Source organism: Tubulanus polymorphus, chromosome 2, assembly GCF_964204645.1.
Source record: "Tubulanus polymorphus chromosome 2, tnTubPoly1.2, whole genome shotgun sequence".
Classification (NCBI taxonomy): Eukaryota; Metazoa; Nemertea; class Palaeonemertea; order Tubulaniformes; family Tubulanidae; genus Tubulanus; species Tubulanus polymorphus.
Window position 1 is genome coordinate 16506897 of NC_134026.1, and position 13090 is coordinate 16519986.

Sequence of the window (13090 nt, forward strand, 5' to 3'; positions counted from 1 at the left end):
GTACATACTCTGTGTTGGTATCAACAGACAAATAAGAGGCCTCTACAGGGACACATTTACGTCATTTCAAACGGTGAAATGGTTAACGACTTCCACTACATATTTATTAAATAGACCTATTCCAACTGCATAATGTAGACAATAGTGCGGCATACATAGCCATTGAGCTATATATCCATACGATGCAAGGAAATAGCATATGTTATGGAAAAGGTGCATGAATTACGAATTAATTCTGTTGCTAAATGCAGGCCTTAAGTAGCCTATTTGATATGGTTGGCTAAAGTTTACTTACCTCTTCCAGCTTCGTTGGGAAAACATTCCAGCGTATTTCTTTCTCCCAACATTTATTTAAATAAGCTAATCTAGATTCCATGTTGAAATGATTGAATGGGATCAGCTTTTTATGTTTGATGATAAAAGTCGTTGTGTTACTACGCAACAAATGACTGTTCCCTAAATAAATTAGTTAATTTCCGTGGTAACGGATCAAAATCCTTATAACATTATTCACTGTACACGATTTTTGGAATGAGATTTCCGGAAATTTCCAGAAAAATCCGGAATTTATTTTCCGGAATTCCATTTGACCCCCCCCCCTGCGATAATGAGATTTCTAGAATTTTCCGGAAATTTCTGGAATTATTTGTTTAAATTTTAACACCACGATTTTTGTAATGAGATTTCCGGAAATTTCCAGAAAAATCCGGAATTTATTTTCCGGAATTCCAAGTGACCCCCCCCCTGCGATAATGAGATTTCTAGAATTTTCCGGAAAATTCTGGAATTATTTGTTTAAATTGTAAGACCCCTCCTTAGATTTTTCCGGAAATTTCTAAATGATTCCGGAAATTGAGAAAATGTCAGAAACCGCACCATTATGCAATAAACAGACTTTGAATTGATCAAGTTTAAATCAAGGTCGTTGAGTCGCGGAAGGCTACTAGAATTACGTTCGTCTTCGTCTCAGAGAGAAAACAAACGACAGAAAAGTATCAGGTGATTATCGATAGCCTACAACGGTACACACAGTTGACAAACAGTGTTAGGCCTGTGCCGGTTGGTGCGTACTGGGACTAAATATACTGGTTGGTCAGTTGGTTCGGTTGTGAAGTGTGGAAGCTAAGATTATAAGAAAGCCTACCGGTATTTATTTGTCTATAGGCCTATTATATAGAAGCCAATACCATTTTAAGTACGTAGTTGTTAACCGCACGTGACTGTACGGTGATCTCCACAGGTTAACCGCGTACGTGAGGTCCCTACTAAGTATATAATGCCATATGAGTGAGTTCCTAGTAGCCAATACCATTTTAAGTACGAAATTGTAACACGTACGTGACTGTACGGTGATATCCACAGGTTAACCGTACGTGAGTTCCCTAAAAACGCTGTATGTGAGTTCCTATAATCAGCAAACGCGCATGCGTAAAAGAATAGAGTTTGGGTTAGGTGAGGCTAGGCTATTTGTAAATCAAATTTCATCCACCCACCAGTTACGTTCTGTGGCACAGTGGGTAAATCACTGGACTACTACTGGATTTTTTTTTCGTTTGGTTTCGAATCCCAATATTGCAAGTCTGAGCGTCAACGTACTCACATATGGCTAACCTGTAGAAATCACCGTACAGTCACGTACAGGTAACAACAGCGTTTTAAGTATTAAGTGAGTACGACAAGCCTACCATGCCTATGTACCACAAACACAACTTTTTCCCTCTCGTCGGCCCTACAGTGATGTTACTATAACTGGTGCCATTATAATATGGATAGGATTTGGTCAGGACTAGCCTAAAGTCTAATTCAGTCTATGTACTAATTCACTCAATAGGCCTATTTTTAAAACAATACAGTGAAATATTCACACGCAGAAAGGCTAATTGATTTGAGCCATGTGATTAAGTTTGGCCAGGCCTTCTCTGACCTGCTGACATTAATAGTCAAACCAAACCGTTCATGTGGTCACGGCTTGTATTACCAGAAATCATTGTAGGCCTGTACATTTTGCTGTTCGTAAGTTTGGTATACCGATTTCTCCATTCTTGACTGATAAGTGTACGGTACAGCTGTACGCATTATATAATTGTTCCAATGGGAATAGGGCCTATTGATTGGGCTTATTATTTCCTGCTTTAGAGTACTGAAATAAACCTAATGTTCATTCAAATATCCAACATCGGTGAAAGTTTGATTAATACTGTATACATGTACTGTAGGTTTTCATGTTGTATGAATATTTTGCAGTTCAAATGGGTATGATGCTGATTCCATTGTCAAACGCATGAAGTTAGATGGTCAAGGACAGTCAACACCAAGATATCTCTCTTCGACCGATGTTGTACCATAGAAGATCTGATTCTTTCAACTCAAGGAAAGTGATTCAACACGATCGACAACACTGGAATAGGTTTGCAGTAACTAACTGTTCATTTCATTTAGTCCTATGTACTTTTTAGCCAATTTGGATTTGATTGTAATTGAAACTCTGGAACTGTTAACAAAAGACAAGTAAGACAAGTTGAAAAAACACAAGTTATGCTTGATTCTCATGTTCAAATTTAATTCAAATTTATTTTATTACATCATATTTACAAAGCATATCATTGGTTCATACAGTAATAAAAATTAGGGCAGAACAAATATCATTACAGAAACTCCAAAAAGGCAATGAATTTCTATGACTAAATGAACATTATTTTTAGCCCACTTGGGACTTTAGTCCCAGCGGGCTATTGCGTTCACTTTTCGTCCGTCGTCCGTCCGTAGACGGAAATCAGTTATTTTAGGAAGTTCTGAAGACGCTTCAATGTAATGTCTTGATATTTGGGTTACACATGTATCTACCCTAGACACATCTTCAGCTCAAAAACTGGCCCTGTCAGAATCAAGATGGCCGACTGGCAGCCATTGTTGTTCGCCAAAATCAACACTTTTTACACATTTTTGAACTTTTTGAGGGAAATTTTGAAGATGCTTTGATCAATTACCTTGATCTTTCGGATATATGTGAATGCCCCTGGGCTCATCGGCATAACAAAAATTGGGATACGGACTCAAGATGGCCGTCCTATGACCTTTTTTAGTGAATTTTGGCCCGAATTCTGAGTTTGCAATTTCTCATTGCAATTTGTGATGGGTATTCTTTGAAAAGGGATGTTTTATACCTTTGATACCTGAATTGTTAGATTGTTGAGCATTTGGAACCACTTCCCAAGTGGGCATGGTGTCCCTGGACCCCTAGTTCTAATAACTCAGAACACACGCAACTAGTGGAATAGGTTTGATTTACACACATGTTGCAGGTATCAATTGTTTATCACTGTAGAATTTGTAATCCATAAAAGCCAAAATCAACATCAGCCGGAAACCCAGACCAAATCAATTCATAATTTATTGATTGAATCTACACTACGATATATGTATTTATTCAAATATTTCAATAAAAACATTAACTTCTTAAATCTAATCTATTCTAAATCATAATACGTTCTTATTTGTGAATTCACTCAATCTATCGGCTCAGCAGGTGCTTAAGATGAGTTCTTAATAGGACAGATCCATTTTTAAGGATGGTGATAATACAGTATCATGATGTTTGAATGCCAAAATAAGTGCCTGGTCAAATATATTAATATTTGTGATTGTACGTCCACGTATGTTCGGTTTCAAAGCTGAATCATATTTGACGTTTACACAGTGGTTGCATATTAGGTTCGAATCTGTCAATGCGTTTTATTCTATGTATCGATATTTCAATTTACTACAATTCCCATCATTCTGAATGGCTTTACAGAAAACCCGTCATCGCTGCTTTGCAGCTATATTCTTATTTTAAAATTTGTAACTTTATTGGATTTGGGAATCGGACCAATAAAGATTGAATTGAATTGTCCCCTGATACAAATGCCATTAGGGGATGCGGAGCCGTATTGGAAAGCTATGCTATTATAGATTGGATAATCGGGATGATCCCATGAAACCTGCATACCTCTAATATCGAACACATTTTCTAAAACATTTGAATATTGAAATCACATGTTTACACATTTTTACATTACGATTTTTATCGAATAATCCGATTTACTTATCATTTCTATTTATGCCTACCGCTTCTGATATAATCATACATCCATTACTATTACAATACGTCTTCTCATGATATTCAATGCAATATAACATTTCGACGTTCAAATATGGCTCATTGTATAATCACAGGAAGACATTCTACATCTTTGTCAATACAACTTTGCCAAATAGCTTGTTTGTGTACACATAGACCTGTAACGTTTTGCACATCGATTCACGGTTACGTAAAATGACGCTGAATGGTTAACATTGTTAAGGTTTCATAATGGTAACGTTTTATAATAAGGCGTCAAAAAATCAAGTCCGGGAAGCCTGGTCCCTTCGAAAAGCAGGTGTGAAATAAATCCGAAAATAAAATCTGGCCTGACGGGTGAATATAAATCTTAATTTGAGCTGAATTGTACATGAATTGGGAGAAATTCATCGGAGCAACACGCGCACCAATCAACGGAATCCTCGCTCGGTAAAGAAAAGACTTAAAGCGAGGGCACAATGCGCGATTTCGTCGGGCGATTTTAGTTTATAACAACTATTCAGTCCCCCACCTGACTCCAGTGGGTGCGATGTAGATGTAATGGAGCTTTCCACTAACAAATAAAGTAAGATATTAAAAAAAATTATAGGCCGACGAAATCGCATGTGCGTCAGGTAGGACGGATTGTTCGCCTCGAGCGCCGTATTCAATCGACCAATCACAGCTTTTCAACGGTTCACGAGGCAGTAGCGCTAGTGAAGTTTCAAGGCTGTTGATGTTCACGGTGATTGAATTGAACTGATTGATTTGAACATGATGCTGTTGAGTCCATACACGGGCCCTGGTTTCCCGTTTAAAGCATTTCATTTTAGAAAAAAACTTTGGTTTGCCATGTATGTTGGAGCTTCGTTCTCACGCTTGGAGGCGCGGAAGGAGTTGAGTGTTAGGTTATTTTCGAGTCGAACCATTTTACCTCGTACATGTACATATATTTGCATGAAATAGAAATACAGTTAAACGAGGGGGAATGCCCATCCTGTCTCCGTGACTAAATTCACTTATAGTTTTTTCTTGTTATTTGGTACCGGTGACAATATATCATTTGAAAACATTAATATGCAGTCAGTAAGCCATAACTCGAGTCTTTCCCTGCCATTTTATATCTATATTTGAAAATTTCAATCTTTTTTTATTCAAAAAAGTTGCAAAAATTTGTTTTTGATAACGATAAAATCCTGCCTGCCGGGTGCAGAGTTTCCACAAATCTGTATTTTCTTTATAAATAAGAAAACATCTGCCTGCTCGGTCACTTTGGTGGGTAGAGAAGGTGGAGAAACAAGGCATCATTGTTGTTTAGCCTCAGTTACAGTGTACAATCTTATAGCTTTTTTAGGTGCATCACAGTCATGATGGGAATCAGCAGCCAATCTTAAATTCACCAGAACTCCAATCATTGGAATTCATGATTTCTGCTTCGCCCGTCTAGACCATAATTTGAAGATATATCTTGCTTTCAATTCCATGTTTGATGATATTTCTTCAGCGAATTCGTAGGCTGCTTTGTAATTTGAAAATTCCATAATACGGGATTGATGTGTCGCAATCAGAATCTGCATCGTTTCTGTTTTCAGAAACTGCGCTACGGTCTGTGAACGTGAAGCTGCATCAGTAGGATTCATCGCACCTGGGCAGAATAGCCATTGGTCCGATGAGGAATGATCGCGTATTGTAGTGATTTTATTTGCTACAAATGTCTTGAAACGCTTATCCTCGTTCTTAATGTATTTCAGTACTGACATACTATCATACGAACATTTGAGAGATGTTCATCATGGCATCGTTTAAGGAAAGCCATAGTCTGGTTTTGTAGATACAAGATATTCTTACGAAGGTCCACCAATGGCGAAAAACATTCTGCGAATAACAGTTGAATTACAGGGCAAGAGATGAGACGAGCAGAAGATATTATACTGATGAATATCCAAATAGCTCACTTTCCAGAGGAATGTAGATAGAATCCCACAATGATAAGGAAAAAGTCTGAAAATTTAACTTTGAGAGAGCAGTTTATTTTGCTTATGCTTATTACCCTTTGGTTTGTTTCCCTTTAATCTATTTTGGCGTGTAACTGCGTAACGTTAATTTGCCTTAGTTTGTATCATCTCTGATTACTTGAATAAGTCTCTTTGTCTATATATGTATGTATGTATGTACGTACGTACGTACGTATATATATATATATATATATATATATATATATATATATATATATATATATATATATATATATATATATATATACACGCACGCACGCACGCACGATGTTAAAGATAATATTTCTGTAGGCGACCTGGTGTTAATCCTGGATGATAGAGTCCATCGCTGTGAATGGCCAATGGCGCGTATCCTGGCAGTGTTCCCCGGAGCTGATGGGTTAGTCCGTCGCGTCAAAGTAAAAACCGGGAAAGGTGAATCAGACCGACCAATTAGTAAATGCGTTCGCCTCGAATCAACTTAAAGCGATCGTGCAATGAAAGTACGATTTAATCCGTAGGGCAGACCCCTTAATTTGTTGGCGTTTAAGTAGTTACCCTTTTTCGTTGGATTTATAATTAAAATAATTCATTTGATTAAACGATATAGTTCGGTTTAAAGTTGCGGGAAATGTAATGTGTAAATGAAATGTAATGTGTGTATATATAGTTTAGTTATTTCAATTCTGAACTGAATTTTAAGTCGACTCGTCTTGTATACAGATTTAGAAATTATGACAAATGTATTTTCACGCTTTGTCAGTTTAAAGCTTAGTTGAGGTACAAAAGTCGAAATGCGCGCTTTTTGGGTGTCAGTCCATTCTCTAAGTCGGCAGGAAGAGTATCGTTCGCTCTGAAATAAATCTTTGCAGGAATAATGTGTTGTAAGTACATGTACTATTAATTTTGTAATGTATCTCGGTGTTTGTCGACATTTTGTGTAAATTTCCGTCAAGATTCAAGGATTTGAAAGCTCGTAGTTTACATTTTTGCAGCCAATTTCAGGATACGTTTCGAGTTATTTCTCTTGTCAAAATTTATTCGCTGTAAGAGCGCTTAAATTTATCGTTTTTTCTGCATGCTTCATAAATTTAAAACTTTTTCATGAATTTCGTAGCTTGTTTGCATAATAATCAAACATGTTAATTATGGCTTGTAAGCCCTGTAGTATTTGCTTAGACTTAGTATGTTTACAATTTGTATTTTGTAGAAACCGTGTCTTATCGTCGAATTAAAACTGCATATATCTAAACACGCGCGTTTACTCTGTGACGTCTCGTTTCGACCATCCAGTATAGGTACCGACCTCATGACTGCAGTGAATTGATATGGATCTCAGTATAGTTAACAAATAAAAACCCACAGGTAGATTGTAGAAACAGTTTATTTTTTAACAGTTTTGAGTTTAAAACTAAACCTCATCTTCAGAGGAACAAAAAGATACAATAAACTAATTGTATCTTTTTGTTCCTCTGAAGATGAGGTTTAGTTTTAACCTCGAAACTGTTAAAAAATAAACTGTTTCTACAATCTACAGTGGGTTTTTATTTGGTACCGACCCCAGTTTCCTTCCTTGGATGTAACTACTTTTCCAGGTATCGTTTGACAACCAGACTTCCCCTCCACATTTTAGATATCCTGTTGTGCAAAATCAGTTGGACCCCCTCGCTCATCCATTCGATTTTACATCTCGAATATTTCGAGCCGTTCACTCGATCGCAAATCTATTTCAGAGTCCTTAGCTGGCTTTCGAACAGGCAAGCTGCCAATCATTTTAGCGACTGCCGTAAAAGCATCTGATTTTGCAACTTATTCTGTGTAAACTTAAGTATGTCCATGGTAGACGCTCCAATAATTCTTGGAGATTACGCAACGGCAAATACGGCAAAGGACAACGATATTTGGCAGGGTGATAAAGTTTTAGCATGGCAGTATTAGCTTAGCACAGAAGGTCGACGAGCCTTGCGCATACAGTCCGACGAGAACACTGGACATGGTATGCACCTTTTCGTTCAATCCTGTTCGTTGTATCTTGATCACACATTTCGTGGTTCTAACCAATCGACATAGAAACGATCTGATGGGTTTTTATTGTCGATATTTCGATATCGAGTGGATGCCGAGTTCATCCAATTGATTGACGGGTGCATCAGAAAATACACAAATTGTCTTGTGATTCACCAAACTGCTTAATGTCACGTGCATTACAGATGACTTGGCCACAGTAGAACTGAATAACTCAACTCTTTCAGCAAGAAAGGGTTATCATCTTAACCCAATGATCATCTTTTCTCGCTCTCCTCTACACACCAACATGTTAACTGCACATAACACAAATAACCCGTTTGGGTAACGCACGAAGTGAATAGTTATAAGAAGTTAAAAGGCAATTCATTCTTAGTATAGGTCAGGAATCAAGTTTACATTGCTTTGTGAAATAGAGCCGTCGACTTAGAACCCGCTGAATCGTCCGACACATAAACCACGCGACTTTCTGTCATTATTCTTTGTACCCGCCTTACCGTTGAAATGTATGCTATCTCCATTTCGTCCACTAACTTAACCCAGTTTAAGGTTAACAGTAGGCTATTGAAAAAACATGACTGCGCGAAGATTTTGCGATGATAATTTACGTTCTAATGATACGGTGATCAAACTTGATTAACTGAATCCCTAAAATAATTATGATTAGGAAATCAAACTTAAATATACCGGTAATTATGATGAATAGATAGTTATAGCGCAATAGTAATAGGGGTTTAGTTGTTTCATACCAAAGGTCGAAGGGTCGAGTGAGTAAAAAATAAAAAATAAATTCTCGCACACTCGAATTTATTTTTTATTTTTTACTCGCCCCTTCAACCTTTGATATGAAACAACTAAACCCCTATTACTTAAAATATTCATATATATGAATAAAATATAAATGAATAACTTCTAAAATCAATTTTAATTAAAAAAATTAGTATTAAAATGGAAGCAAATAGGTACTACTGTTCAACATTTTATATCAATATAGATAAATCCCAAAAATCAAGACACAATAAAACTAAAACACATTTAGAGAATAAAATGAAACTAGAATATAAAGATGATATATTGGAAACTAAATTAGAAGAATTAAAGAATGAAAAAGAAACATATAAATGCGATACATGTAATCAATCATTCAGTGATAAAAGATATTACAATGAACATTTAAAATCTAAAAGCCATATTAGAAATATGAATAATGATATTTTAGGTGAGGATTATTTGATAATGATGACGATAAGAAACATAAGACAATTAAAAGAATAAGAAATAAATTAAACAATAAAAGACCATACATGGAAGATGTAAGAAATTATATTAATTCATTAGATAATAAAAAAGATATAATGATAACCGAAGCATTTAAAAGTGATATTGGCCCAGCAGCTATCGAGTTTAAATTTCATAAAGGAAAAACATTAGAGGAAAATAAAAAAACATTTAGAAAATATGAAAAATATTATAAAAATAATAACTGATGTTGAATATCATAAAATTAGTATATCTTCTAAAGTAAAGTTTATAAAATCTGAAGATAAACCAATATATAATATAAATTCTCATTCACGACATATTATATCTAAACAACATATAGAAGATAAATTAGATAAATGTTATAATGAAGTAAAAACTAAAATAGAAGAGAAATATTTTGAAGGATCTGTTTTAATATTTGATGAAATAATATTTATGACTTTACATGTTTATAACACAAAATATAATGAATTAACTAAATTAAAACCAATGGATGAAAATAATTTATCATATTATAAAGAACCAGATATTGAAGCATCGAGTTATATTAAACTACCATTTAAAACTAATGCTGTAATAAATGTACAAAATGAAGATGATAAATGTTTTCTATGGACAATTATAAGTTGCTTACATCCAACAGAAGATATTACACATAGTTTTTGATTAACTCATTATAAACCATTTGAAAATAATTATAAGATAGATAAGTATCCTGTTAGAATTAAAAACATCCCAAAAATAGAAAGAGATAATAATATAAAGATAAATGTATTTGATTTAATCAAATTACCAAATACAAAAGGTAACAATATAAAACATTATACATTAGAACCTTTATACCTATCAAAATATAATGATTCAAATGATGTTATAGATATATTATATTATGAAAATCATTATATGTGGATTAAAAGAATCGATTTATTTTTTAAATCAGAAAATGATTTTGATAATAAAATATATCTATGTAGAAAATGTTTACATAAATTCAGAACTGAAAGTGCATTATTAAATCATAAACAATTATGTGAAAATCATGATTATTGTAGATTAGTTTTACCAAATGAAAAGGATTAAATATTAGAATTCAAAAAATATGATTACAAAAATAAAGTACCATTTGTAATATGTGGAGATTTTGAATCATTAAATAAAGAACTAACCGATCAAGATAGAAAAGATTTATATTATAAATGAAAGAAATTAAATTCTAATGAAAATGATTTTTCAGAAGAACCACCAAAAACAAATACTTTTAAAAAGATTCATCAATCAGCTGCTGCTTTCGGGTTATATATTAAATCTGATTATCCAGAACTAATTAAAAGTGAATATTATCATTATAGAAATGAAAATGTTATTAATCATTTTTGTGACTTATTAATTGAATATGAAATAAAATTTAATGAAAAGTTAAATAAAAATAAAGAAATTATAATGACAGAAGAAGATAAAGAAGCATTTGAGTTTGCAGATAAATGTTATTATTGTGAAAAGATATTTAATTATAAAGATAAAAAAGTAAGAGACCATGACCATTTGAATGGAAAGTTTAGAGGTGCTGCACATGAGAATTGTAACTTACATGCTAAGAAAATTAACTTTGTACCAGTTATATTTCATAATCTATCAGGATATGATGCTCATTTATTTATCAAACAGTTATGCCATAAAATAGAAGAAATTAATAATGAAATAGAAAGATTAAATTCAAATAGATCAAAAGATAAAATACCAACTTATAAATCTAAAATGTTAGCTAGAACATCTGAGAATTATATATCATTCCAATTTGGTTGCCTAAGATTTATAGATTCATATATATTTTTAAATAGTTCATTACATAACTTATCAAAATCATTAGTTGATGATGAATTAAAAATATTAAAGCAGCACTACCCAAATAATGATGATTTTTAATTAATGAGATATAAAGGCGCAATTCCATATTCTTTCTATAAAAATCATAATGATTTTAACATAACTGAATTATTAAAAGAACAATTCTATGATGAATTAAAAAATGAATATGGTAAAGATGAAGTTTATAATAGAACATTGAATATTTGGAATCATTTCAAAATAGAAAATCATGGACAATTAGTAGATTCATATCTAAAATCAGATGTATTATTATTGACCGATATATTCGAAAGGTTTAGAGATGTAAACCTAAAATATTTCAATATTGATCCATGTCATTGTTATTCTAGCCCAGGTTTAACATGGGATTGTGGATTAAAATTTACAGATATAAAAATGGATTTGTTAACAAATATAGATCAATTATTATTATTTGAAAAATCTATAAGAGGAGGAGTTTCAGGTGTATTAGGTGATAGATATTTCAATGTAAATGATAACCCCGGATATAAGTTATTATATATAGATGCAAATAATTTGTATGGTTGGGCAATGATGGAACCACAACCTTATGGAGTATTTGAAATAAGTGAAGTTTCACAACATGAAAATAATGATACATTTGATTGGAAGAAAAGAATCCTAGATATCGCAGATGATTCAGATACTGGTTACTTCTTTGTTGTAGACTTGGAATATCCTGAACATATTAAATTTAAATCTAGAAATCTAGCATACTGTCCAGAACATAAAACTGTTACTCATGAAGAATTATCAAATTATCAAAAAAGAATTAAATCCGAAAATCGTATTCATGCAGAAAAGTTAATGGTAACTCAAGAAGATAAATATAATTATGTAGTACATTATAGAATGTTAAAGTTTTATCTAAAACAAGGAATGATCCTAAAAAAAGTACATAGTTATATTTCATTTAGTCAATCTAAGTGGTTAGAAAAATATATAGATTTTAACACCAAACAGAGAACTGAAGCTAAAACTGATTTTGAGAAAGATTTCTTCAAACTAATGAATAATGCATTCTATGGTAAGACTTGTGAAAATATTGGAAATAGAAATGATATTGAGTTAGTTAGTAATGGTAAAAGGATAAGGCATTTACAATCATATCCTAAGTTTTTAGGTAACAGAATATTTGATGAAAATTTAGCTGCAGTTAAGATGAGAAGAACATCAATTAAATTTAATAAACCAATCTATGTTGGTGCTTCAGTTTTAGAATTATCAAAATTACTAATGTATGAATTCTATTATAATGTATTACAACCACGTTTTGGAGAAAAACATATAGAAATATTATATTTTGATACCGATTCTTACATATTAAAGATAAAAACTAATAACATAACTGATGATTTAAAAACATTAAAACATCATTTTGATTTCAGTAACTATCCTAAAGATCATGAATTGTTTAGCAATGATAATAAAAAAGTTCCCAGTAAATTCAAAGATGAATTAGGTGGTGAAGAAGTGATAGAGTTCATGGGTATTAGATCTAAAATGTATTCATATAAAACTAAAGAACATGAAGCTAAAAAGTTAAAAGGAATAACCAAAAGCGTAGTAGAAAAGAATATTCATTTCAAAGATTACATCAATTGTATATTCAATGAAGAAGTTAGAAAACATAAGATGAGATCTTTAAGATCTGAAGATCATGAAATGTTTATTGAAGAAATTGAAAAGATAAGTCTAAACCCATTTGATGATAAAAGATATATTCTGGATGATGGAATTCATACAGTTGCTTATGGCTGCAATTTAGATGATTACTTAAAATTTAAAAGAGAAGAAACAAAAGAGAACGAGATAATGAAAA

The 13090-nt window shown here is 32.8% G+C and overlaps 1 long non-coding RNA gene across 1 annotated transcript; it reads left to right on the top strand.

Moving 5' to 3' along the window:
• The first annotated feature begins 929 nt into the window (after positions 1-929).
• Positions 930-6211, top strand: LOC141900535 (uncharacterized). The gene is made up of 3 exons (XR_012618714.1): positions 930-999; positions 2245-2407; positions 5692-6211. It is a non-coding gene; the product is annotated as an uncharacterized LOC141900535 (long non-coding RNA).
• Positions 6212-13090: the final 6879 nt, after the last annotated feature.